At 41.8% G+C, this 27,637-nt stretch overlaps 1 protein-coding gene across 4 annotated transcripts in view; it reads left to right on the forward strand.

Annotated features, from left to right (window-relative positions):
• SIPA1L1 (signal induced proliferation associated 1 like 1) overlaps window positions 1–27,637 on the forward strand; it is a 382,778-nt gene that overhangs the window by 183,252 nt on the left and 171,889 nt on the right. For all 4 annotated transcript variants that reach the window (XM_084631230.1, XM_084631229.1, XM_084631228.1 and 1 more), the window contains one exon: window positions 27,261–27,329. The gene's annotated coding sequence lies outside the window, so the exon portion shown is untranslated. The remainder of the gene's footprint in view (window positions 1–27,260; window positions 27,330–27,637) is intronic.

Consider the following 27,637-nt stretch of genomic DNA (forward strand, 5'->3'; position numbering starts at 1 on the left):
GGAAGCAGAACTGTTCGGAGCCAGAAGTGCACTGGAGTCCGGGCAGGGGGCAGAGAGGAGCAGGGGGGTGGGCCACGGAGACTGCAGGCGGTCAGACCAAGAGGAGCAAGTGGTGGGCAGAGGGAGTTAGAGCAGGTCTCGGGGCACAGTGCAAGCAGAGCAGACTGGGGCCATTTCTGAGCATGGGCCCAGCTCCATGGAGTCACTGGAGCCATCGTAAACCCGGGACTGTCTGTTGGTGAGAGAGACATGTTTTTGAGCCACACAGAGTTCTTCTTCAGGTCTGGGAAAGGTACTCCCAGTGTCACAGCAAAATGCATGGTAGAACGGATTCTTCAGGATAAGTAGTTAGCACATATTGTAAAGGATCATTCAAGGTAGAGTGACCCATTAACCCCTCTGCAGTCTTAGGACATACCAGGTCCCCACAAACAATCGTAAGAGAAAAGAATTATCTGACTGGACACCACAGAGCGGACGAAACCATACTCTTGATTGTTACATTGATTGCTTCAGGAAAAAAAACAGACTCTGAAATCCTTAACAGACTTCACAGCCACCATAACCTCTCTGCCACCAAGAGGACAGCCATACAGTCCCTGAAATCTAACCATCACAAAATGGTCAAACCAGCAGACAAAGTTGGTGCCAGTGTAGTTTTCAATCGTGATGATCATGTTAATGAGGCCAACTGACTACTCTCAGACACCGCATACTATAAAGAACTCAAAGAAGATCCCACACCACAATTTTCCCAGGAATTTAAGGATATCATCAAATCCTTCTCCAAACAACTTCAAGAGAAACCCTACAAACATATCTTCCACAAACCCAGGACCTACTACATGTTTCCCAACATACACAAAGGAACCCAGGCAGACCCATCATATCTGGCCACGTCTGTAGGAGTATTGGGACTCATAAAAAACATCCTCAAACCACTCGCCATACAAAGGGACAGCTTCCTCCAGGACACAAGACTTCCCCCACATACTCTGCAACATTAACAGCCTCCTTCAGAATACCGTCCTCACCATCATGGATGTCACTTCCCTATACACCAACATCCCTCGCAATGATGACATAGCTGCCTGTCTGAAATACAAGATTACAAGATTAGGGCTAGTCTACACTATCGCTTCAGTCAATGTAAATTACGTCTCTCAATGGTGTGAAAGTGACACCCCCCTGAACAACCTAAGTTACAGCAACTTAAAGTGGTGTCCACACCATGCTACGTTGGCGGGAGACTCTCTTCTGTGGAGGTGGAATAATTACGTTGACTGGAGAGCACTCTCCTGTCGGCATAACATGTCTTCACCAGATGTGCTAACAGCTGCATCAGTGCAGCTGTGCCAGTGTAGCACAATTGCATTGACGTGCCCTGAGAGATCCATCCCAAACACATCGTCAAACTCATCCATTTCATCTTCACCCATTATGTTACATTCAGCCACAAATGCTTTGTCCGTACCATGGGCACAGCCATTGGTACTAGGATGACTCTCCAATATGCCAACCTCTTCTTGACAAATTCACCACAAAACCAATGATATACTGGAGATACATCAATGATATTTTCATCCTCTGAACAGACGGTTTAAGCTCCCTCATAGATTTCTACCACAACGTTCTACAACTACCACCTGTCCATTAAACTCTCTTTGGAACACTCTCATACTAGCATCAACATCCTGGACACCACATTCTGCTTCAACAATGGTGTGACACTGCCTAGCAGGCTGCCAGCTCAAGCCAAGGCAGCAGGCTAACTCACTCACTTGCTAATAGAAACCAAAGAAATATTAAAAGGTCATAGGTGTTCAAGCCAATTCATTTGTTAGAATAGAACAAAGAGGGGTGTTATCACATTACATTTATATGGCATATGCCCTGATAATTACATTTGCTGTAAACTCTTGAAAACTAGTGAAATGCTATGTTGTTGTCATCACTCATCTAATATTTGATTTATATTGTAGTTAGTTAGCCCTAGATCAAATGGATGTATTAACATTTAGATGTAAGTTCCCTTAATATGTAAAACTTCATGAAGAACGAATGAAGGATTGTTTTTGGCTATCACGTTGTGTTTACAGTATGTTTACTCATTGGAGATTGGAGCCTTGGAAACGTAAATGAAAATGTTAACTTCAAAGCAAGGGCCATTAAGCAACAATGGACTCTGTCTGCATTTCCTAATCTTTGTCATCAAAAGACCCACGTGGGTCAAGACGCTTGTTAGCGTGTCTTCTGTGAGTGGAATCTATAAATACTGATTCAAGGGAATGATCCTGTATTTCTGGACTGATGAGTTCTGACAGGGTGAAATTCTGAGCAAGTGAACAGAGGTCCCCAAAGCTATTTTGGGCAACTCTGAGTGACTTATGGAAAACTAGCAGATACTACATCTCTGCTATCATTTGGACTACAAACTCTGACTCACCTGTTATGTATTTTAACTGCTTTAACCTCTCGATAACTCTAATTTCTTTTTCTTAGCTAATAAATTTTCAGTTAGTTTACTAAAGGATTAGCTATCCGCATTGTTTTTGGTGCGAGATCCAGAGCATCCATTGACCTGGGGTAAGTGACTGACCCTTTGCGGTTGAGAGTATCCTAATGTGTGGTGAATTCTGGTTTTAATAAACTGGACTTTGTGATGAAATGTTATCTGGGTGGTAAAGTAGGGGTTGGAGAGCATAAGGGAGACTGTCTGTGACTCCATGGTAAGGCTAATATAGTAATCCAGGAGTGCACAGTTGTTACTGGCTTGGTGAAATCTAATTATAGAATATACCACCAGTTTGGGATGTCTACCCTGTCTTCTGACAGTCTCACCTGAGATTGGCACTCTCAGCTGTGAGCCATACCAGACATCATGACAAATGGAACCCCACAGACAGCCCTATACAAGAAATCCATGGATCACCACTCCTACCTTCACAGATTCAGTAACCACTCTAAACACACCAAGATATGTTATCTACAGCCAAGTACTCCGATACCACAGAATATGCTCTGAAGAGAAAGTCTGGAATACACATCTTAAAACACTCAAAACTTCCTTCACCAAACAAGGACACTCCACCAGAGAAGTAGATCACATCATGGAATGGGCCACCCAAATACCTCAAGAGAACCTGCTTCAATACAACTGCTCATCTGACTGACTGCTCATCCCTAGTTGTCACCTATCACCCTACACTGGAACCCATATTAGGTATCATCGAATAACTGTAATCATTGGGGACCCATCCTGAACTCCTACTTCTGGACTTCAGACATGGCCCCCCAAATTCATAATCGGAAGCAAGCTGCCCACAGACAAGGACACACTAACTCAAAGCGGCACCATGCCCTGTCAGAACAATAGATGCAAAACCTGCAGACATATCTCCACTGCTACAATGATGAACACCCCTCACAACCCACCTTTCAAGATCTATGGATCCTACACGTGCCTGTCGCAACATTTGGTAAATGCCCCAATAATACCTATGTGGGTGAAACCAGACACTTGCTATGTTATCAAATGAACTCTCACAGGTTGTTTTTGTCTTTTATCATTTTTCTATCAGCTGAGGATGAATACTTTTCACAAAGCGATTGCTCTGTCTCTGACCTATCAGTTCTCAGCCTCAAAGGAAGGTGGCACAACGTTTTCAAAAGATGAGTCTGGAAGCTTAAATTTATTACTCTGCTAGACACTAAAAATCATAGACTGAACACAGACACTGGATTTATGTCTTATTACAACAATCTGTAATCCACTAACCTTGTGTTTTTGTCCTATGACTGTAGAGGTGTTAATGGGCTACTCTACCTTGAATAGTTCCTTACACTATGTGCTAACTACCAATGATAAAGAATCTTTCCCCTTGCTTTTTGCTGTTATGCTGGGAGTGCATTTTGCAGACCTGAAGAAAAGCTCTATGGCTGAAAAGGTTCTCTCTCTCGGAAGTTGGTGCAATAAAACATATTACCTCACCCATCTATGTCTCTGTGCTTGACACACAAGGCATAGATTAAATAGTTGTTTGTTATGTTGGAGAATGCCAGATTGAAAAGCAGTGCAAATTTGGATGATTAGTGTTCATTTAGTCAGGTTCCAGTTTGTCATGAGGGAAGAGAATATAAAGTAACTCCTCACTTAACGTCATAGTTATGTTCCTGAAAAGTACGACTTTAAGCGAAAGGATGTTAAGCGAATCCAGTTTCCCCATAAGAATTAATGTAAATTGGGGGGGGAGGGGGTTAGGTTCCAGAGAATTTTTTTGCCAGACAAAAGACATTATATACATACACAGTATAAGTTCTAAACAATTTAATATTTATACTCATAAATGATGATTGTGAAGCGTGGTTGAAGCGGTGTAGTCAGGGTGGAAGAGGGTGTATTGTCTAGCTGTTCCTCTTGCTGTTCTTGCTGCACTCTCCCAACTTGAAAAAACACATCTAGAGTGTTTTGCTTTCCTTTTTATTTCTTGGTAAATAAACCAACTCCACTAATCACTTTGGAGCTGCATTCCCTGTCAGCATTGTCATCACTAAGGATTTGCAAGCCAGCTTCAATCATTTGGAAAGCTTCAGAAAGACGTTGGGAAGTCAAATTTTGATGGGTTGGTTATTCTTTTACTTCTTGGCCCTCTTCTTCCATTACTCTCATCACCTCTAGTTGCATCAGATTTTCATTGGTTAGCTCTTCTCTATGTGATTGCAGAAGTTGTGTAATGTCTGCTTCTTCCACCTCATCAAAACCAACTTTCTTAGCCAAGCCGAGGATATCTTTCTTCATAGGGGGGACAACATCTTTAAATCCTTTTAAGTCTTTGGCATATTCAGGCCATAACTTCCCCCATGCACCATTCATGCATGCCTGAGTAACTTCAGCCCAGGACACACCAATGTTGTTGATGCGCTTGAGGATGTGGTAGTCACGCCAAAATTACTGAATCATAGGTTTGCCTTCCCCATTGATGCCTCTGATGAGTTGGTTGAAAGTAAGGCATTAGTAATATGCCTTAAATGCAGCGATGGTTCCTTCATCCATGGATTGGATAAATGATGTGGTATTAGGTGGCAGAAAGACAACTTCAACATTTTTCACACAGGTCGTCTGAGTTGATTGGATGAGCCGGTGCATTATCAATAAGCAATAAAATCTTGAAATCAAGATTTTCCTTGGCACGGTATTTCTTCCATGCAGGGATGGCATAGAGAGTCAGCCATTCTGAAAAAATATCTCCAGTTATCCATGTCATCTTGGATCTCCAAATGATTGGAAGGTTTTCCTTTGAAAATCCCTTGAGAACTTGTGGTGTTTGGATTGGTATACAGTCAACGATTTCATCTTCATGTCTCCGGCAGAATTTCCACCTAGGCAATGTTAGGTTAGACAGTCTTCAGCTGCTTTAAATCCAGGTGCTGTCTTCTCCTCTCAGAAAATGTAAGTCTGCTCAGGCATTCTCTTCCAGGAGAGGCCTGTTTCATCGACATTGAAGACTTGCTTAGGGGAATAGCAGTCTTCCTCAATTATTTTCTTGAGATAGTTGGGGAATTTTTTAGCTGCTGCAGTATTGGCACTCGCAGCCTCACTGGACATCTTAATGTTATGCAGGTGGAAGTGCCTCTTGAACTGATCATACCATCCCCAACTTGCCGTGAACATCTGTCTGTGATCCTTCACCTTGGTCTCTCTTCAAATTGTCACATAAACTTTTTGCCTTAGTTTGTATCATCAGCAACTTAGAGGTATGTTCCGCTGGTTTTGGTCCTCTGTCCACACTGAGAGAAGACACTCCATGTTTTCCAGCAAAATACTTCTTGATCAACTTATTATAGTAACACTATGGGGTTTAAACACCGAGCACTAGCCCTGATCTTGTTGGCATCACTCCGAATTGTTCTCACAGTGGTTGGAGTAAGACCTATAGTGATGCCAATGTCTACCGCACGCTCACCTGCATCAAAACGCCTTAAAATGTCTAATTTAGGAACCAAACTAATGGTTTTCCTGATTTTCTTACTGCTAGTAGTACTGCTACAGCTAGGCACTCCACTATCAGTTGCTGGGTTTTTTTTACTCATGATGCTGGGTGATGCTCCTTTGGATGGCACATGCTCGTGCTACTCTTCACTCCCTTCAGCCTGGAGTGGTTGGGGTCATGCAGCATCAATCAACTATTGAAAGGGAAAGAATTTGGAAAACCCATGTCATTCTCCATGGTAATCTGCTCCCCTACTGGAAGCTGTGTAGGGTGACCAGATGTCCAGATTTTATAGGGACAGTCCCGATATTTGGGGCTTTTTCTTATATAGGCTTGTATTACCCCTCCGCAAGTGCTCAGCGTAGCACCCTATTCCTGAGCAGGGAGGAGGGCAGCAGCTGGTCCATAAAGCGATGGTGAATCGCTGCGGGGTAGCATGCACGTGGAGTGTGTTTACAAACATACCCCACACAGGCACAGCCCGCTGCAGACAAGGAGGCTGAAGGTGCCACGGGGGGCAAGGAAGGGCCTTGAGCAGCAGCAGCGGCAGCTTCCCCCATTGCAACTCAGGTACAATATAAGCAGAGGTGCCAACTTTCCCGGGGGGTGCTCAACCTCAGGCTCTGCCCCAGGCCCGCCTCCATTCTACTCCTTCCCCTAAGACTCCACTCTCTCCCTGCCTCTTCCTGGCCCTGCTCCATCCCCTCCTCCAAGCATGTGGTGTCGTTGCTCCTCCCCCCTCCCCCCAGCCTCCTGAATGCCACAAAACTGCTGCAGCCAGGAGGCGTGGGGATGGAGGGAGGGGGAAAGTGCTGATGTGTGTGGGTGTGTGTGGAGGGAAGCTAATAGGGGGGCTGCTGGCTCACCCTGGTTCCAAGCCCCCACGAGGTTCCAGGCTGTTCAGAGACTCCTGCAAGCAGTGGTCAAAGCAGGTGGCCAAATGACGTTATAAGGGAGCATTGTGCAACTTTAAATGAGCATGTTCTCTAATAGAACAGCAAGTAATAACGTTAACCAGGAGGACGTTAAGTGAGGCATTACTGTACATCTAAGGTCCTACATAAATGTTAAGGATGTTATCTTGTGGAGAAAAGTAACACTGAACTTTAATAGGATGGTGGGTTTTAAAATGAAGATGTCGGAAACAAAAACAAATTAAAAATGGCAAATTAAACTTTATGCCTAAAAATAGTTTTCCCTCATAGTTGCTTAGTTTTCACTTTCTTGTGTCAATATCAATTTTCCATACATCATAGTCTTCCAGGATCTATAGGACCTCAATTTTTAATATGAAAAACTGGTGGAAATGTATCTTCTCTCCCCCATAATTCTGCCCCTTTTCCCTTTTTCTTTTTTAAAATGGGAGGCGGGGGAGGGGACCCATCTTACAGAGCTGCCTTTATAAAGCCAATATTTTCCTTTTTTGGAGGACACTATATTACATTTATTTACAGAATGCTAAATCGGAAAGTAGCCAAGGAAATAATTTCCATTGCAAACCAAGTATATTTTTATGTATCATCCTTGTAGAGATCAGCACAATTCTGAACTCTTTTATAACGTTTACTCATTGTTTCCCATTGACTACAGGGAACTTATGTGATAGTAGTTAGTTTGTTTTTATTGCAGGAATGAGCCTAGAATTTTTGAATTGAGCGCAAAAAAAAAAAAAAAAGTTGTGTGCAACAGTGGTTATGTATTTTCCTCAGAGGTACAGTCCAGTAATTTATAAAAGACTTCAGTAGTCCAAACAATTGGTTATAGCATACAAAAAGTGGTTCCCACATCAAATATATGTAAAGAATGGCATGTGTTATCCATTACGCTAGAAAGGAAATCTACCAGAGGCTCAGCTGTCTGATGGCATTCTGCTTCCAGCTGCTGCTTCTCTTGTGGTCCACACCCAGATTCCTTAGAAAGGTATTTGCGGTAATGGGCAAGATGAGTTTATTCTAAGCAGCTTGATTTGTGTAGAGAACCCAGATATTTCTTTCCAAACTATAATAGGTTTAGGATAGATCAGATTTTGAGTCTTAACTACACACCTTTGTAATGGACTGATTTTTTAAAAATAAAAATCTATCAGTCAGTTAATAATTGGACTAATGGAGTTGCCACCTGACTTGATTTTTCATGGGATAGTCCCAAGTTTTGACATGGCACTTTCATGTTCTACAAATAATACTTAAAGAATATTGCAAAGTTTTTAGAGTAGTTGGGATGCAGCATAGTGGCGTAGTGCTATGTAGACTATTTGGTGCAAAATTAAACAATTGAAATTTGCTTGCTCTTGGGTCCATGGAACTTCTATAAACATTCAAGTACATAAAGGGTTATTACAAGGAGGAGGGAGAAACATTGTTCTCAATATCTGAGGATAGGACAAGAACTAATGGTCTGAGATTGCAGCAAGGGAGGTTTAGATGGGCATAAGGAAAAATTTCATAACTCTGAGTGGTTAAGCACTGGAATAAATTGCCTAAGGAGGTTGTGGAATATCTGTCACCGGAGATTTTTAAGAGCAGGTTAGACAAACACCTGCCAGGGATGGTCTAGATAATACTTAGTCCTTCCATGAGTGCAGGAGACTGGACTAGATGACCTCTCGAGTTTCCTTCCAGTCCTATGATTCTGTGATTATGGCCACTGGGGCTCCTTGGGTCAACTGGCAGAGGGCCTCCCCACAGTGTAAGTCACATCAAACTTGACACAGTCATTGTTCCAACACACTATTGTCATAATACATACCTTACATAACTCCTTTGAGATATCATGACATGGTGACATGCTGGTCCTGGTGACATGCTGGTCCTGAAAATCATTGTGATGTATGTACAGGTTGCATACAAAGTTATGGTTGGGTGTGTTGGAAATGTGTTTTAAAACGTGTTTGGGATGCGGAGCATAAAGCTCAGCCTGCCCTAGACAAAAGAATGTATGTTTACCTGTCTGACTGGCTTGGTTATTGGCAGAGGAAATGGAAGTACATTTACCTATCCTATATACAAAGCCATCAAGCTGAACAAGCAGGGGGTAAAAACTGTTCAACAATCACACCAGGGGACAGAATCTACGTCCTAGAAAGCCTTCCTGGCTTTTGAGGCAGAGACAAGGAACTGTGAATAGTGTAAGGGGAGCTAAAAGACTTATTAGCCTATCACTGAGGGGGTGTTAGGGTATAACACCCTTTGAGCTTGCAAAAGCTGGATCCTCTTGACCTGAAAGGCAAGAGCTACTGGAATCTTGATGGAAGTGAGAAACTGCTAAGGCAAAGATTGTAGCTTGCTACAATTAAGTTTTAGTTACTAGGAATTGTGTTTTGTTTTGGTTGTAACCAGACCGGCCTTTTTTTATTCTTGCTTAGTATCACTTAAATCTGTTCTTTGTTGTTAAACTTCTTCTTTTATTACAAAACCATCTCAGTACTGTGTATTAAGGTGAAGTATCAGTCTTCAGCTAATCCAACAGGCTTTTGGGTCTGTTTCTTTGGCGGCAGCGAGCTTGGTCATTTTTGTGAATGTTACAGTGAGAGCAACTGGACACTGCAGAGAGGAACTCTGGAATTCACTAATTGTAAGCTGCAAGGCAAGATTTGGACTGGCAGAGTCCTGAAGAATTTGCTAGCATAAACAATCTGTGCTGTAGTAAAACTTTTTGCATTAATGTAATTTTTGTTCCTGAGTGATGCTACCTCTGACCTAAATTTTCTATTATATGCCCTGTGTGCAAAGCTATTAAAAAATGCTGATTCTCTATTTGCTGTCTTTCTCCTTTGTTGGCTCTTGGGGCAGTGTGTGTAAAATAGTTCATCCCACAAGATATGTGGATTAGTAGTCAACCCATTGACTACGATAGTGTGAACATTGACCGGGTAACGTTTCAGGGAGGAAATTTGCAGCAACATAACTTTTTCTTTCTCTTAGTCTTTTGTGCACAATACATTTCAAATGCTGCCAATATACCAGTGCCACTTAATGAGTATCAACACACAAATTTAGAGTTGGTAATCAAGTTTTGGTAACTTTTTTTTACACATTTCAAAGCAATCAATAATGATTACCTTGAAATACTGCGAAGAAGTGAAATTTAAGTTGTGTCAGTTTTTGAGTGAAATCTGTTGCATTTTTTTAGGGCTGTTGATTAATTGCAGTTAACTTAAGTGATTAACTCAAAAATTAATTGTGATTAAAAAAATGAATCATGATTAATCACAGTTTTAATCGCACTGTTAAACAGTAGAATACCAATTTAAATATTTTAGGATGTTTTCCTACATTTTTAAATACATTGATTTCAGTTACAACACAGAATACAAAGTGTACAGTGCTCACTTAATATTATTTTTGATTACAAATATTTGCACTGTAAAAATGATAAAAGAAATAGTATTTTTCAGTTCCTCATACAAGTAGTGTAGTGCGATCTCTTTATTTGTGAAAGTGCAATTTACAGATGTGGATTTTTTTTTTGTTACATACCTGAACTCAAAAACAAAACAATGTAAAACTTTAAAGCCTACAAGTCCACTCAGTCCTCCTACTTGTTCAGCCAATTGCTAAGAGAAACAAGTTTGTTTACATTTACAGGAGATAATGCTGCCCACTTCTTATTTACGTCACCTGAAAATGAGAACAGGCATTTGCATGACACTTTTGTAGCCGGCATTGCAATGTATTTATGTGGCAGAAATGCTAAACATTCATATGCCCCTTCATGCTTCAGAGGACATGCTTCTATGCTGATGGTGCTCGTTAAAAAATAACTTGTTAATTACTTAGTGACTGAACTCCTTGGGGAAGAATTGTATGTCTTCTGCTCTGTTTTACCTGCATTCTGCCATATATTTCATGTTATAGCAGTCTCGGATGATGGCCCAGCACATGCTGTTCATTTTAATAACATGTTCACTGCAGATTTCACAAAACGTAAAGAAGGTACCAATGGAAGATTTCTAAAGATAGCTACAGCACTCGACCCAAGGTTTAAGAATCTGAAATGCCTTCCAAAATCTGAAAGGGATGAGGTTTGGAGCATGCTTTCAAAAGTCTTAAAAGAGCAACACACTGATCTGGAAACTACAGAACCTGAACCACCAAAATAGAAAATCAACCTTCTGCTGGTAGCATTTGACTCAGATGATGAAAATGAACAAGCTTCAGTCTGCATTGCTTTGGATCGTTATCAAGCAGAAACAGTCTTCAGTATGGATGCATGTCCTCTGAAATGGTGGTTGAAGCATGAAGGGACATATAAATCTTTAACGCATCTGGCAGGTAAATATCTTGCAACACTGGCTACAACAGTGCCATGCGAATGCCTGTTTTCACTTTCAGGTGACATTGTAAACAAGAAGTGGGCAGCATTATCTCCTGCAAATGTAAACAAACTTGTTTGTCTGAGCGATTGGCTTACAAAGAAGTAGGACTGAATGGACTTGGGCTCTGAAGTTTTACATTGTTTTGTTTCTAAATGCAGTTGTTCTGTACTTAATTCTACATTTGTAAGTTCAACTTTCGTGTTAAAGTGATCGCACTACAGTACTTGTATTAGATGAATTGAAAAATACGATTTCTTTTGTATAGTTCAAATATTTGTAATAAAAATAAATGCAAAGTGAGCACTGTACACTTCATATTCTGTGTTGTAATTGAAAATAATATATTTGAAAATGAAGAAAATATCCAAAAATATTTAAATAAATGGTATTCTATTATTTAACAGTGTGATTAATCACGATTACTTTTTTTTAATCGCTTGACAACCCTAATTTTTTCTTTGATTTTGCATCTCTCTAGTGAGGCACAATTTCTTAGAGGTTTTTATATAGTGAGATATAGTGACCCCCCACGCTAGCATACTCACACACAATAACTTTTGAAGAGATATCATTTAATTTATCATAGAAATGGGATGGTATTCCATATGTGAAAGTGCTTATGTGGAAGAATTCAGCTATTTTATACACTACATAATCATACCCTTGTTCTCACAGTTTTTAGCTGAAGTGTAGATTTCTTCCATTTGAGTATCTAAAGTAAATCAGAATCTTGGGTGTTCCTGACAGCTTTGAGAGTTTCAAAGAATTAGCTTTGTTGAGGAAATGTCTTTTACAGGTTTTGGATTTAACTACTAAAGTAACTATATTAACAGATTTAGCATCTTTCCCCTACTTCTCCTGCTATACCAGTCATTGTGGAGCTTCATAATTAAACCAAACTAAGCTTCTGTTTCAACTTTCTTCTGGTGCTGTTGTCCAATACACATGGAATTTGTTAAGAGTACTTCTTATTGCCTGGAAAGGAATTGGATGGCTGCTACAGGCTGGGTGAAATACTTTGTATTGTCATGAACTTAATACCGTATCTGCTGAATAAATCACCTTACTGGTTTTTTTCCCCCTGATTTTTGTGCCATAAGCTAGCTGTGCTGGCTAGAGCAGAATGAATATATTCTGTGCTTAATTCACCTTTTGGTTGCAGTTCCATCTTGCTTTCCTGGTTACCCTGCGAACCTTATGTACTTTTTCCCCCATTTGCATTTTTAAACTTATTTTCTGCCTCTCCTTGTAAAGGTAATAGGAGTTTTTCTTATTACTTTTGTTGTTGGCTTCCCATAGGACCAATATTTCTTTGTATATTGACTGATTTTTGCCTAAATTACCAGGATGGTGGTGACTATTGCTTTGATTAGAAATATGCATCAGTGCTGATCTTTTCAGCCGCTGTTCTAGTAAATCTCATTTTTTGGTGTGTGAATCCAGCTGCTTATTCAGACCATCAACTCTCTAAACAGTTGTGATGTTTTTAAAAATGTGCTGCTCTGAATTTGAATCTAATCAAATTTTCAAAATGATTATATTGTGCACTGGCGTTTTGTCCTGTGTTTAAAGTATGCTTGATATATTTTCATCTCTTTTTTGGTTGTGTTTTATTTATTGGGACAAAATGAATTCCTCTGATGTTAAACTTCAATCTCTGTTGATAAGTCAAGCATCTGTTGAAACAAACATTGGTTTATTCTTTGGCAGAGCTGGTAGATTATAAAAGCCGTTTCTATTCATGCTTTACTGTGGCAGGCTTGAGCATTGTTCTAAAAATACAGGTAGCCTTTTTTCTTGGAATATTAAATGTTGTACACAATTGCTTTTGAAACAGAAGATACCATCAGTTTTCAAAGCTTCGTTCAGCACAGTGGTCTGGTCTTCAAAGGATGCAAAGTGCTCTGCACTGAGAATTGGCTGTGTGGATCTCCACTCCTGCGGGAACTGTATGCCTTGGTGTTGAGTTCTGGAACCATCTAGAAAGCAGTGACCTCTGGGGCATGCTCATGCTGTCTTACAGATCTGAACTTTGAGTATGATTCTGTAAGGAAGGGAAGCTTACATATTAAAACAAGACTCTTACCACCTGCAATTCTTTCCCTACTGCAACAGATAGTGAATCTCAGAATTAGTGCTTCAATCCAGGGCTCTGCATTGCTGTATTTCTTAGTTTGTAGTTGATGGAACTTTTATTTACACACACACACACACACACAGACACACACTAGATTTGCTAATATGTTGTTTATTCTATATACGTGCATGGTTTCTATCTGTTGGTTATGGTGGATCTTGATTTTTAAAAATCAAAATTTAGCATATAATGTGACCGTAAAATATGTACTTCCACACCAAGTGCCTGAAATATCTATGAGGTGGGCTCTCTGAAGGCTGCTCTGTCTACACTGCTTTTATCACTCAGGAGTTTCTTTAATGGGACTGCTTGTGGCTGCTTCTGAAGGAGGTGGCCTTAACCGTTCTGTTGACTGGAACTTGTTTTGTTTCCTCTATTCAAGTCTTGATGAATGAGTCTGCTCTCTTTGTCCAGGACTGTATCAAACCACTGTGCTTAAAAAATGCCAAAGTGCTGGCACATGAATTAAATTGTCAGATTTAAATCCTTTAAAAAAGAACTCAAATTCAGAATTGGGACCACATTTTTAAAGATTTGTTGTCTCTGTTTCTGGCAGTCGAGCACTCATGGATTTGTGCTATTCCTTGCCTATGGTTGAAAGGCATCCAATGGATGTTAGAACTGTGGTTTCCTTGTTTCATGCTCCACTGATGTGGCAATTTACTTGGTGCCTGTCTTTGCCTTGTAGATGCTGATAGATGCATATGCCATCTCATTTCCCTTGGGGAGTTTAGAAGATAAAAATCTCTGCTCTGTTCTCTTCAGATGAGCAGATTTTCTCCTGCATTTTGGGAGGGAGGGACTTGTGCAGCCTGGAATCTCCTGTTATTAGTTTTCTCCTTTTGTCATAGGACATTGGTTTGTTTTCCAAAGCCTTGGATCTGTGCTCTTAGGTTCAAACTCAGTTCCATCTATGATGTGATTGGGCCTTTACCTGAGCTCTCTCGCAACAGTGAGTCTGCCCTCAAGCGTTAGGGTGATTTCAAGAGTTAGAGAGGGCTTATTCACCCTCTCCTAACATCTCAGATATTGGGTTATCCAGGCCAGTCTGAAGAAATTTTGAGTCTTCCCCTCTGGAATTCTCTCACCTTGGAATCTACTATACCAACCATAGGCCTCTTACCTTTGACTCTTACACACCATATATGGCCCATGTGCAGTCAGCCCAAACACTCAAGTAGTATTTGACTAAGAGAATCATTACATTCATTTAGATTACCCTTTTTAAAGCATTTGAGAGAAAGAATAACATTTCTGCCCTTTTTGGGGTGCATCTCCTCCATTTATCAGCCTAGACCAGAGGTGGGCAAACTACGGCCCACAGGCCACATCCGGCCCGCTGGACCGTCCTGCCCGGCCCTTGAGCTCCCGGCCGAGGAGGGTAGCCCCTGGCACCTGCCCTGCTGTTCCCCCTCCCCCGCAGCCTCAGCTCGCTGTGCCGCCAGCGCTCTGGGCAGTGGGGCTGGCTCTGGCCGGGCCGCGCAGCTGCGAGTTCCTGCCGCTCTGAGCGGCATGGTAAGGGGGCAGGGAGCAGGGGGGTTGGATAAGGGGCAGAAGCTTCCGGGGGGCAGTCAGGGAGTGGGGGGGTTGGATAGGCATGGGGGGCCTGTCGGGGCAGGGGTGTGGATAGGGGTTGGGGCTGTCAGGGAGCAGGCGGGTTGGATGGGGGTGGAGTCCTGGGGGGCAGTTAGGGATGGGGGGGAGGGGACAAGGAGCAGGAGGGTTGGATGGATAGGGGATTCTGAGGGGGGCAGGGAGGGGGTGGATAGGGGGCAGGGGCCAGGCTGTTTGGGGAGGCACAGCCTTCCCTACCCAGCCCTCCATACAGTTTCGCAACCCTGATGTGGCCATCGGGCCAAAAAGTTCGCCCACTCCTGGCCTAGACAATGATCTTTTAAAGACTTATGAAGACAAGGAACACATTGAGGTTGGAGATGATCCTTGGGTATCATGGAAGATGACCGTTTTCTTCCACCTGGTCAAACAATGGGACTTCAGCTTCCACCTCTCTTTCTGATGACTATGCAATATTTGCTTCTCTGGTAGAGGTCCTGGATATTATATTGTTGTCAGTGGGAACCAAAAGGTCACCCCTTCTGTTCAAATTGCTGGAATTCAAGAAAAATGGGAAGATTGTTTTACTAGTCATTTAAGGGTTATTGCTATCAATCAGGACCTGTGGCTTATTGCAGTTTTGATCACTGTTTTGGGAAAAGAGCAAAAGATGCTGATCATCTATATCAAGTGCCAGAATAAGGATTTTGAATAACAATATGATGAATTGTGAAAAAGGCAAATATAATTCTTGGATGAATTAACAGGAATGTTCTATATAAGACATGGGAGGTAATTGTTCTACTCTACTCTGCACTGGTGAGGCCTTAGCTAAACTAATGTGTCCAGTTTTGGGCATCATACTTTAAGAAAAATGTGAACAAACTGGAGAAAGTCCAGGGGAAAGCAACAAAAATGCAAAAAGTTTTAGAAAATGTTAAAATTGGCTGGGTTTAATCTTGTGAAAAGAAGACTGAGGGGGAACCTGATAACAGTATTCAGATATGTTTTAAAGGCTCTTATAAAGAAGACAGTAATCAGTTGTTTTCCATGTCCATCAAGTGTAGGACAAGAAGTAATCATCTTAATATACAGGAAGGGAGATTAAGGTTAGATATTAGGAAAAACTTTCTAAGTACTGGAATAGGTTACCAAGGGGGTTGTGGAATCCCCATCATTGGAGGCTTTTAAGAACAAGTTAGGGTTTAGTCTTGGTTTGCTTGGTACTGCCTCAGCACAAGGGAATGGTCTTGATGGTCTCTTGAGATCTCTTTCCACCCTACATTTGTATGATTCTATATTAGAGAATCAAAGACTGGCAAGTCGAAGCACATAGATGTCCGTGACTCCCACTGACTTTGTTTACAGAGGTAAGAGTGCTCAGCACTTACGAAAATCAGACTTCAGGTGTCTCAAATTGGGCACCTGGGAAATTAGGAACACACAACTAGTGGCCACCTGTGAAAATTTTGGTTTAAGTGATTTAGCCAGAATTATATAAGAACTCTTATGGCAGAGATGGCCATTTCTCTTGGATGGCAATCTGTTTTAACCACAAAACCATCCTTTGTATTTGTGCAGCCCCCGCCTCATTCACTTCCAGCTTCCTAAACAAATGAGGCAGGGGTCCTGCAGACAACAGCCTCCTTCACCACACAACCCTGATTCATTCCTTGAACTCTGGTAAAGAGGGAGGGATCCTGAGCCCGCCATGCCCCATTGACCCCAGCTGGCCCCTCACTCCAGGGACTGACCCCCCCACCTTTCTGTGCCTCATTGATCTGGGCTGGCCCCTCGCTCCATGGACACCCCTCCGTGCCTCAGCTGGCTCCTTGCTCTGGGGACATATCCCCCCGTTCTGTGCCCCAATGCTCCCAGCTGTCCCCTTGCTACGGGGACCAACCTCCCCACACTGTGCCCCAATGCTGCCGGCCGACCCCTCGCTCCGGGGACCAGCCCCTGCACACTCACCATGCCTCTGGCTGGCCACTCACTCCTGGGTCTACCTCCATCCCCCACACTCCCCATGTGCTGTGCTCCAGTGCCCTCAGCCAGCCCCTCGCTCTGGGGGAGCAGGGGCCCGGTGAGCTCAGCCTCCCTGCACAAGCTTCTCCTCCCTTGCTACATGCGGAGTCCCTATGGTAAAATCCACCCTCCCTTGCAAACAAGGGCACGCTCAGCTGAAGGGAGCCCACCTAGCTCAGCAAAAGGAGTTTAAAAGTTTAATCACACTGCTTAACAGTATGATTAAAACGGCAATTAAGCGTGATTAATTTTTTTAATCACTTGACAGCCCTATTTAGGAGCTCTTGTCATGAACCAAGACCCCATTGTACTGGGCTCTGTATACCCACAGAACAGAACGACTGCCCCAAACAGCTTACAATCTAAGTATAAGACTAGAGACAACAGATGGATACAGAAAGAGGGGAGTATAAGGAAACAATGAGACAATATTGGTTACCATGATAGTTACCTGTGTGCTGTGAATTTTGGGTGTGGTGGCACTCTAAAGTAAATCACTTTTTGTTTTGGGATTTTAGTGTTCATCAAACAAAATTTTACAAATATCAGCTAAGAGTTTACATTTAAAAACAGGAAAAACATTTGGCTTTAACTATTTAGGCTGAAATTGATATGCTGGGTTTCTGTCTCAGGCTGAAGGTTTTTTTGGAAAATTTAATCCAAAACAGTCGGCATTTCCAAGTACGAGGAAGGGAAAGATATGCTTCGCCCATTTAAAAAAAATACTGATATTTTCATTTAACAGCCCCAGTGCCCCCAGGCAGGATCAGGGGCTTGAAATTTGGTAGCGATGGTAGCCTTCATATTAGAGGTGTGCCTTTTGCCATCCATGTGAAAATTTCCCCAAATTTGGCCAAGTTATAGAACTTTGAAAAATTGCAGTTTATACTTGCTCACTAGAGTAATCCTATTTTAGCAACTAACCTCTCAGAAGATTCTGTCCTCACTGAGCATTCTTTATCCTCTCTGTTTCTAGTGCTGATCAGATTACGCCTCCACCATCCTTGCAGATTTATTGGACATACTCCTGTGTGTAAGTGTATGTCTCCACCATTCCAAGCACAGAGCTGGGACTGGAAGCCAGTGGAGTGAGAAAAGGAGCCTGGAACTTGGAGTTAGGGGGAGAGGAGTTTGGGACTGGGATGAGAAGTGTAAGGAGTGAAGATGGGATTGGTTAGGCAAAGAAAACGGGACTGGGACTGGGACCGGGGCTGGGGATTGGAGGCGGGAGGGGAAGAGGGAAGAGAGAGGAGCTGGACAGGGACATTTTGGGGGTGTGGGGGGGAGAGAATGGGCAGCAGAGACTGTGCCCACTAGAGAATACTCCCCTCTGCAGACTGGAATTGAATCCAAGATTCCTGAGTCTCCCCATTGCTCTTCTGTCATCAAATAGCTGTTGAATTCACTGGCAAGATGTGTTGTCTCATCCCCCTCTAGTCCTGGTCCACAAAGAAGATGACAACTTAGTATTGCTATCAGTTACTCCATTAGCTGAAATGCCCTGGGTCTGTGCAGTTGATCTATGGTTCCAATCTTGCTCATGAACCATATGAATATTAATATGATGCCACATATTGGAATTTCTGGGTTTTTTTTTTCAGTTTGTTTTTCTAAAAGAGCTAAGAAATTACAATGAGGTTGCCAGTGCACATACATTATGGCAGTCTTTATCTATAAAATCACACACTATTTTTGAGTGCTTGACTTTGCAACTGTAATGTTCTTTTAACTTAGTTTTTGTGGGTATGATTTAGGTTTAAATAGCCCAATACTCTTCACATCATCCCAGGAAGGGAGCCCCAAGTTGCTCCTCAAGTCTGACTCCTGCTGCCTCCTTCTCAGCCCCCCCACATTCAGTATAATGAAAGTTCCAGTAAGACTGCACAGTCCATTAATTTTAGTGTTACATTGTACAATATACAATTAGATCACCCATTAGGATCAGATTCAAGAAAAAAAAATTATGTCTGGGCACATACATTGTGAGTAAAAGCCTATACAGGGCCCGGGAATCTATGGAAGAATTATTTTTCTTCAGGTCAAATTATATGTGGTTCTGTGAATTCAAATATAAAACCTTACAGATTTTTAGATAAACAGAAATGCAGATATGTTTTTTGTACATTCCATTTTGGAATGAGAGAATTTCTTAAAGAAACATTCTTTAGAAGTGCCTAAATGAGCAATTAGGAATCTGTTAAATTCCTAACTGCTGAATTTAGGGAATAATACCCATATTAAATTATAAAAATTATATCTGGGTTTGTTAAAAACAGTGTTTTGAACTGGTGGCGACTGCTTTGCTGCTGCTGTTGCTGTTGTTTTTCATCTGTTATAGTTGCATTTATAGTGGCCGTTATTTCTGCTTCAAAAATAAGTGAACAGCATTTAATGAATTAAATGTACTTGCACAGAGCAAAGGCAAGTGCTTTATTTGATACTTATATGGACAAGAACCAGGGTACCAGACCTTTTAAGACATTCCTATTAGGACTGTAGGTTTGGAACCTGAAAATGTTCTACAAATGAGCAAATGCCAAAACATGCATCACTTAATTGCTTAAATCAAATCCATCAGTTCTTGTTCCTGCCCCACATCCTGTCAGTCAATGAAATCTAAAAATTCTTTCCTCTCTCTTTGATTCCCCTAGCCCTCCTCGGTCTCTGTTTCTCCTTTTGCTATTCATGTTTCCCTGTCTTCCCTGGGACATTCCCTTCCAAAGCTCTGGAGGGGCCAAGGGGATTTCTCCTCTCCCCTGCCCTATGTTATGTGCTGGGAAGTCACCGGAATCTTGCTTCTTTCCTAACCAGCTGTGGAGATTTTTCCTACACTACTCCTACTGCAGGTTGAAGCGGGTATTTCTACACTGCATCTGGGGGCGTTTCTGCCAGCCCAGGTATGTAGGTGTGCACTAGCGGTGCTCAAGCTGGCATGGTAAAAGCAGCAATGTGAATTTTTGAAGTTGGTCAGAAGTTTGGACTTTAAAATCCATCTGGTCCCCTAGACCACATCAGAATGTGTACGTTGCTGTGTTTAGAGAGCTAGCTTGAGCCCGGCTAGAGTGAGCCTGTCTACCCAGGCTGGAAGACTCGCTCCCAGCACCAGTGTAGATATAGCCTGAGAAGCTGCATGAGAAGCAGGAGATTGGGGAACCATTTGGGAGTCCAGTAGAGAGGGCACACGAAATTGGGAACTGTATGGAGAAACTAAACAGGTATACCAAGGCCATCAACTCCCAGTTGGTCTGAGCAGCCATTACTGATTCATGCTGGAGAATGAGAAATTCCTGCCTTCCCTCTGAGCTTTGAGGCTCATTCTACAAAATCATTTCCATTTCTTGGTAGTGAGGAATTGAACTTTTCAGAATTGTGAGTTGTATGAGTCAACTTTTACAGCCACTTCATCTCTTTGCCTCTGTTTTTCCATCTGTAAAATCAAAATGTTTACCTCCATCTTGGGGTGTTGTGATGTTTAATATTTATATAGTATTCCCTCCCATTCCATTTGAACCCACAATGAAGAAAAACAAAAAGAATGAAATCTAACTGAATTTACAGAAGAACTTGCTGCTGTTTTCTCCATTTGTTCCTGCCTCTCTAGACATTTTTAGTTACCATAACAACACAAGGTAGTTTGTTAAATGCTTCAGTTTCGTATTTTAGTTTCTCTGCTGCTAAGGAGATAGTCTCCCCCTCCCCCTTTCCTCTTTATGTTTAACAGCTCATAATATGCAAAATAATAGATGTTCTAACTTAGGATAAAATGTGATCATTCTAATAGCTAGCAGACCTGTGAAACTTTAAACTGCAAAACATAAGGAAATACTTCAATGTAGGTTCTCCCTTTTGTCTTTAAATCACCAAATGAATTGGGGTGTATTGTTTTAGTATGTAAATCTGTGTTGAGGCCAAAAATATTTCTTCATTAAATTGCCCCAGATTTGGTATTTTAATCCTTTTTTAATATAGCTTAAAAGCCTCAGTACACTTGAGACTTTGTCAAAAATTCAAAGATTTGATAACATTGCAATATCTTACCCTTCAAATACTTATATTGCACTGTCTCTTTTAGCAATCAGAATTATAGTGCAGATCCATTGTTCTAAAATATTTATCCAAAATAGTTGGGAAAGAGGGATTTCTAAGTGAACATGTTCTTCTACCTCTCTGTGCATGCTATCTCCTTGGGCCTTTTAGCTCTTTGGATAGGAACTGTCTGAATAATTGTATTGTACAGCAGGGAACACGTGGGTGTTTGTATCTTGAACTGTGTGTTTGGCAACCCTTTGTGTGTGTGAAGGGAACAAACGAATGTGTACCAAACTTTTGTTTGTAGTGGATTGTTCTATAGTGGTTAGTGCTGAGCAGCTGAATGTGATGGTAGGAAATGAGCATGTTTGCTTTGTATGGTTTTATCATGAATGGAGCTCTGTATTTGGCTTAAATTCAAATTTCTAGAAAGGACATAGCTCAAGCCAAAATGCTAAGTTATTACTGTATAAAAGAAAGCAAACACTGCTCTTTGATTTATGCAGTATACTGAAACAGAGGGAGCCTAGAATTCATGCAGCAAACTGATGACTTAATAAATGCAATGAACATTGGGTTAAGTTATTTGATTCTTATCTTCCAAAACTGAAATTAATGCTTTGTATATAAAGGTATCTACTCCCTTGAACACATTCTGAAAATCTAATAATGCCATGTTGACTATGTGGAAGTTGCAATACTTACGGAAAAACAGGTTTCCTTTACTCGTAAATGTGTAAAATGTCTGTCACAAGTGTTAACAAAAAATGCTTTGTTTTATCAAGTAACAAACCACTGATCAGAGCTAAACAAGCATAATGTCATGTTTTCTCTGAAATTAACATGTCATCCCTTTATGGGATTCCGACATTCTCTCATTGGATTCAAAATTTGTGATCAAAGAATATTCCAGGACTGTTCTATATGTAAAACATAACAAAAGGATTAAAATATCTATTTTTGCACAGAACTTATCAAGGACATTGTTAATCTAGCCTTTTCAACTTATTTTTTGGTTTTAAGAATGGTTATTTCAGTATGTTTTATAGTTCTTGATACCGTAATTGAAATTACCACGACTCCTATTTTCAACTGTAACCTCCTCAATGATATTTTAATTCATGCTGAATAGACGAGCAGACTCCTCTTTGCCAACAGACAGCTGCATATTAACGCCTAGGTCGGCAAATTTGCAGGGGCGGCAAATTTATAATAGCAGCCAGAGGCTGCTTCCCCTGGCACCGGTTCGTGCCCTCTGCTCCAGGCCCTGCCCCAACTCCACCCCTTCCCCACCCCCTCCCTGCCCCTATTGGTCCCCTTCCCCAAATCCCTGCCCCGGCCCTGCCGCCTCTCCTGAGCGCACCACGTTCCCCCTTTTCCCCCCCTCTTTCGTGAACCTGTTTCGCGCACAAGCACTGGCAGGGAGCGAGGAGAAGCAGGACCCGGCGGTGCGCTCAGGGGAGGAGGCGGAGCAGAGGTGAGCTGGGGTGGGAGGGCAATTATTTCAGGGCGTAGGGGCGGCAAAATCATTAATCCGCCACTGCCAAGAGACATTAACATGACACTACTGCAGTTTATTTGGTAGTGCTTACATAAAAATAAATGCTGAGGTATAAATAAATGCCTAATAGGTTTCTGTGGGATTGAAACACAAATAAATATCCTCTTCGTAAGATGCCTTCATCTTTTATTTGAGGTTTGTCCTTGATGAATGATCATATCTCAGGATATTCATGGGCATAATTATCATGTCTCCAAAATCATTTTTTGTTTTTACATGCAGTTCTTCCAGTTGTAAATATTTAAAACAAAGACGCATTTGGAAGAAATATTTGATGAGTATGAGGAGAATCAAAAGGTGCTAGACAAAATATCACTTTAAAAAAAGATGGTTTTTCTCATGTGTTAACTTATACATACCCAGAGTTCAAAATCTTTTCTTTACAAGCCATGGTTTAAAAAAAAAAAAAAAAGGCACTCCTATAATATACTCATCTCAGCCTCAGCTGTTCAGTGACAGGCAAGAGAACTTGGGCTGGATTAAATAGAGTACAAGAAAAAATTTTCTACAATGCCACATTTTCCTTTGTTTTTATTGTCTAAAATATGTAATCATTTCATAAAAGGGGATAGTACATGTCTGTACTTAAGTTAGTTTAAAGAAACAAGAGATGCGGGAAGAACAGAATATGAACAAAAGCAGGATGGGGGGAGATTATAAATTTCTGTACAGACAACAGTTATGAAGTGCTTAATTATTTTTACCCTTCTCTACTCACGTGTAAGTTTGTACTGAAATATTTTTTCCTACTAAGGAAACCTTTTCTGATTCTAGGATTGTCAGTGTAATATAATACAATAATAATAAACATGCAGAAATGCAGCATCAACAGTTACTAAAGTACATCATTCTGAGTGAAATCCAGGTCCCATTGATGTGAGTGACAAAATTCCCAGTAACTGCCGTGGAGCCAGGATTTCACCTATTGTATTCCAAACTCTCTTTGCTTCTACATCAGGCTACCACCGACTATCTGCAATCAGGTTTCCCATCCTCCCCCTCTTCTACAAAATCCTGTATTCTATACAAGTCCTGCATCTTGACAGGGGGTTAGACTAGATGACCCTTGCGGTCCCTTCTAGCCCTGTGATTCTTATACTAGCTTCCCTGTCTAGAACCAGGATCTTCTGTGTTCCCCATACTTGCTCTGCACTCTCCTAGTAAAATCAGGTTCCCCTTGAATCACTACAATATTTTTCTCTCTTATCAGCCCTCTGACTAGTTTCTGCCTCCCTTCACTCAAAGTCCGCTTTCCAAACTATTTGCTGCTATTTTCTCATTATAAAGGTGCCTACAATCCATCTGAGGTAGTTGGTGTGTAGTTGGGGGGAGATTGGAAGTATTTTGTTGCTGCTTTTTTATAGCAGTTCATGCTGCTCCAAGTGCTTGTCTATGCCTGTACACGAACGCAAGAAGCCTGGGAAACAAGCGGGAAGAATTGGAAGTCCTGGCACAGTCAAGAAACTATGGTGTGATTGGAATGAGAGACTTGGTGGGGTAACTGACGTGACTGGAGCACTGTCATGGATGGGTATAAACTGTTCAGGAAGGACAGGCGGGGGAGAAAAGGTGGAGTAGTTGCACTGTATGTAAGGGAGCAGTATGATTGCTCAGAGCTCCAATATGAAACTGGAGAAAAGCCTGTTGAGAATCTTTGGGTTAAGTTTAGAGGCTAGAGCAGCAGGGTGATGTCCTGGTGGGCATCTGCTATAGACCACCAGATAGGGTGACCAGATAGCAAGTGTGAAAAATCGGGAAGGGGGTGGGGGGTAATAAGTGCCTATATAAGAAAAAGCCCCAAATATTGGGACTGTCCCTGTAAAATCGGGACATCTGGTCACCCTACCACCAGACCAGGAGGATGAGGTAGATGAGGCTTTCTTCGGACAACTAACAGAAGTTTCCAGATCACAGGCCTTGGTTCTCATAGGGGACTTCAATCACCTTGACATGTGCTGGGAGAGCAATACAGCAGTGCACAACCAATCTAGGAAGTTTTTGGAGAGTGTTGCGGACAACTTCCTGGTGCAAGTGCTGGAGGAACCAACTAGGGGCTCTATGCCTCTTGACCTGCTGCTCACAAACAAGAATTGGTAGGGGAAGTAGAAGTGGGTGGCAACCAGGGCAGCAGTGACCATGAGATGGTCTAGTTCAGGATCCTGATGAAAGAAAGGAGAACAGCAGAATACGGATCCTGGATTTCAGAAAAACAGACTTTGACTCCCTCAGAGAACTGATGGGCAAGATCCCTTGGGAGGCTAATATTAGGGGGAAAGGAATCCAGGAGAGCTGCATGTATTTTAAAAAAGCCTTACTGACGGCGCAGGAACAAACCATCTCGATGTGCAGAAAGAATAGCAAATATAGCAGGCGACCAGCTTGCCTTAATAAATAAACCTTCAGTGAGCTTAAACACAAAACGGAAACTTGCAAGAAGTGGAAATTTGGACAGATGAATAGGGAGGAGTGTAAAAATATTGCTCGAGCATACAAGGGTGTAATCAGGAAGATCAATTGGAGTTGCAGCGAGCAAGGGATGTGAAGGATAACAAGAAGGGTATGTTAGCAACAAGAAGGTGGTCAGGGAAAGTGTGGAACCCTTACTGAATGGGGGAAGCACTCTAGTGACTGATGTGGATAAAGCTGAAGTACTCAATGGGTTTTTTTGCCTCGGTCTTCACAGACAAGGTCAGCTCCCAGACTGCTGCACTGGGCAGCACAGTATGGGGAGGAGGTGAGCAGCCCTCAATGGTGAAAGAACAGATTAAGGACTATTTACAAAAGCTGGACATGCACAAGCCCATGGGGCCGGATCTAATGCATCCGAGGGTGATGACTGATGTGATTGCAGAGCCATTGGCCATTATTTTTGAAAACTCTTGATGATCGGGTGAGGTCCCAGATGATTGGAAAAAGGCAAATGTAGTGCCCATCTGTAAAAAAGGAAAGTAGAAGAATCTGGGGAACTACAGACCAGTCAGCCTCACCTCTGTCCCCGGAAAAATCATGGAGCAGGTCCTCAAGGAATCCATTTTGAAGTACGTGTAGGAGAGGAAGGTGATCAGGAACAATCAACATGGATTCACCAAGGGCAAGTCATGCCTGACCAACCTGATTGCCTTCTATGATGAGATAACTGTCTCTTTGGACATGGGGAAAGCGGTGGACATAATATATCTTGACTTTAGCAAAGCTTTTGATATGGTCTCCCACAATATTCTTGCCAGCAAGTTAAAAAAGTATGGATTGGATGAATGGACTATAAGGATAGAAAGCTGGCTAGATCGTCGGGCTCGACAGGTAGTGATCAACAGCTCGATTTCTAGTTAGCAGCCGGTATCAAGTGGAGTGCCCTAGGGGTCTGTCCTGGGGCTGATTTTGTTCAACATCTTCATTAATGATCTGGATGATGGGATGGATTGCACGCTCAGCAAGTTTGTGGCTGACACTAAGCCGGGGGGAGAGGTAGATACACTGGAGGGTAGGGATAGGATCCAGAGTAACCTAGACAAATTGGGGGATTGGGCTAAAAGAAATCTAATGAGGTTCAAGAAGGACAAGTGCAGAGTCCTGCACTTAGGACAGAAGAATCCCATGCATTGCTACAGGCTGGGACCGACTGGCTAAGTGGCAGTTCTGCAAAAAGGACCTGGGAATTACAGTGGACGATAAGCTGGGTATGAGTCAACAGTGTGCCCTTGTTGCCAAGAAGGCTAATGGCATGTTGGGCTGCATTAGTAGGAGCACTGCCAGCAGATCGAGGGAGGTGATTATTCCCCTCTATTCGGTACTGATGAGGCCACATCTGGAGTATTGCATCCAGTTTTGGGCCCCCCACTACAGAAAGGATGTGGACAAATTGGAGAGAATCCAGCGGAGGGCAACAAAAATAATTAGGGGGCTGGGGCACATGACTTATGAGGAGAGGCTGGGGGAACTGAGCTTATTTAGTCTGGAGAAGAGAAGAGTGGGGGAATTTGGTAGCAATCTTCAACTACCTGAAGGGGGGTTCCAGAGAGGAGGGGGCTAGGTCTAGGTTGGATATTAGGAAAAACTATTTCACTAGGAGGGTGGAGAAGCACTGCAATGAGTTACCTAGGGAAGTGGTGGAATTTCCATCCTTAGAGGTTTTTGGGCCCGTCTTGACAAAGCCTTGGCTGGGATGATTCAGTTGGGGTTGGTCCTGCTTTAGCAGGGGATTGGACTAGATGACTTCTTGAGGTCTCTTCCAACCCTAATCTTCGGTGATTCGATGTGTTTTCGTTAACTATTTTTGTTTAAAGGTTTATCTCTACATATAGTCGTCTTCTCTTAGGAATTAGCATCAGGAAGTACTTATGAATTTCTGCCTATACCACGTGCAATTTGTAATAGTAATTTTTTTTTAAATATTCCTTTTTAAAACAACCCATTTTGTTGTATAAAGTAGCTGGCTCATTGTGTTTTAAACATTTCCACCATCCTCTCTGTCCCCCAAGTGGCTTAAAGATTTTTATGCTTCCATGGAAAAAGAGAGAAGCTTGACAGTCTTTTTCTTCTTTTAACTTCATCAATAATCCTGTTTACAAGATGTCAATTGATGTATTTGTCAATATTATATATTTTCTTCCTGATATTTTTAATGGTCATATTCTGCTTTTTTCCCAGGTCATACAATTCATTGTATGGATGCTGAAGCTACGTTATGTGTATTGGCCAACATGCCATGAAATTATAGTAAGTTTTTTGCTTTTTCCTTAAATCCACTTTTTTGTAAGGTTTTTTTCAGGTGCTAAACAAAGGCCTGTGATACTTATGTAGAATCATTTTGCTCTATGTTAAGTGAGAAGCTATACTACAGTATTCTAAAATACCAAGCTGTTGAAATGGAAAACAAAAATAGCATTTTGTGCCATCCATTTAAACATAAATGTGTTCAACTAGATTGGTTAAGTTTAAATCTGGACCTTCAAAGTAAAATCTGGACATTAGCACACCACAAAGTTGATTAATTTCACCTTCTGTCAAATTGTGCATTGCTTAGG

Source organism: Lepidochelys olivacea (genome assembly GCF_965140295.1).
Source record: "Lepidochelys olivacea isolate rLepOli2 genome assembly, chromosome: 6".
Lineage (NCBI taxonomy): Eukaryota > Metazoa > Chordata > Testudines > Cheloniidae > Lepidochelys > Lepidochelys olivacea.